General features: G+C 49.7%; 1 protein-coding gene across 1 annotated transcript in view; it reads right to left on the bottom strand.

Annotated features, from left to right (window-relative positions):
- Window positions 1-260, bottom strand: part of MTSS1 (metastasis suppressor 1) — a 145,028-nt gene extending 144,768 nt beyond the window's left edge. The window contains exon 1 of the mRNA XM_005876660.2: window positions 121-260. The gene's annotated coding sequence lies outside the window, so the exon portion shown is untranslated. The remainder of the gene's footprint in view (window positions 1-120) is intronic.
- Between the last annotated feature and the right edge of the window lie 1,209 nt (window positions 261-1,469).

The raw sequence follows: 1,469 nt of genomic DNA, 5'->3' as shown, positions 1-1,469 counted from the left end.
CCTGGCCGCCGGTCGCAGCGCGGAGAGGGCGTGTCAGCACGAGGCGAGGGGAACGCCCACCCCACAATGGCTGCGAGCGCCCGGAACGGAGGGTGCACCCGCCACTCCCCGGGGACTCACGGTGGCCAGCTTAGCGCAGTGTCCAGCAAATAGTGAGCGCTCAGTAGGGCGAGAAAACTGCTGCTTGCTGCTGCTGCTGCTGCTACTGCTGCTACTGCAGGCTTCTCAGAATAGGCGCGGTCTGTGATATCAGGACTGCAATGCCAAGTCACGACTGCAAACAGCCAAATATGTCATTTAAGGAGAGTTCGGGGCGTGTCCTGCAGCGGGATGCGGAGTTCAATAAAGTTGCAGGAGGCTGGGAACGTGGATTGATTTGCCATTGCTAAATAAGTGGCAGTAGGGCATTATTGCTGACTGCCCGTGGCTTGGACAGTTTTTCAGGCCCACAGAGGTCAATGGTGTTGGTATAACTGCAGAGTGCCCTGTTGGGAAGTTTAACCTGGAAAGAGAACGAATGTGCCCAAGTTGACGGGGGAGCTGGTGTTTCATTTTCGAAGCTCCACCGCCTAACTGCACAGGTCTCATTTAGATCAGGATCAAATAGACAAAGAGGAGGGGACCCGGAGGAGGGGACCCGGAGGAGCGGCTTTTAAAAGACCTTGAAACAAAAGCACCAAACTCTGGGCTGTTCCCTTGACCCTTGAGCTGACCGTTGGCAGCACTAAACACACAAAAGGAAATGACAAAAGAAACCATATGCAACATGTGATAGAGTGACTATTTCAGACTCAGTGATAGGAAGAGTTCTGGCTTTGAAAAACTGCGTGAATCAACGAGAAGCACAGATCTGCCTATCACAGCTCAGATCATTTTCCCCGGGGCCACTCTGCCCAGCTCTTAACCACAACCCTCTTTGTCCACTTCTCTCCCCAAAATCATAGGAAGGAGTGTCGCTTCTGGAATGAGCTGCTCTCATGTGGATGCATAGATCTCATCTTCACCTTGCCAATAACAGTGCTGATGCATAGGTTGTTCTTAATCATTATCGGTATTATGACTTTACTACTATAAATATTGTAGTGATCAAGATCACAGCTTTACAGCCAGATTGCCTGGGTTCAATCTAACGGGATGGCCTTGGGCCATACTAATGGGGCCTCAGTTTCCTCATCTGTAAATGGGGATAAAGATAGCATCTACTTCACAGGGCTGTCCTGAGTTTCCCCTAGACCCGTGGTCGGCAAACTGCGGCTCGAGAGCCACATGCAGCTCTTTGGCCCCTTGAGTGTGGCTCTTCCTAAGCCTTAGGAGTACCCTAATTAAGTCAATAACAATGTACCTACCTATATAGTTTAAGTTTAAAAAATTTGGCTCTCAAAAGAAATTTCAGTCGTTGTACTGTTGATATTTGGCTCTGTTGACTAATGAGTTTGCCGACCACTGCGGCCTAGACTAATATATGTAAA

The sequence above is a fragment of the Myotis brandtii genome, unplaced genomic scaffold (assembly GCF_000412655.1).
Source record: "Myotis brandtii unplaced genomic scaffold, ASM41265v1 scaffold494, whole genome shotgun sequence".
Classification (NCBI taxonomy): Eukaryota; Metazoa; Chordata; class Mammalia; order Chiroptera; family Vespertilionidae; genus Myotis; species Myotis brandtii.
This window is presented reverse-complemented; position numbering and strand designations above follow the sequence as displayed.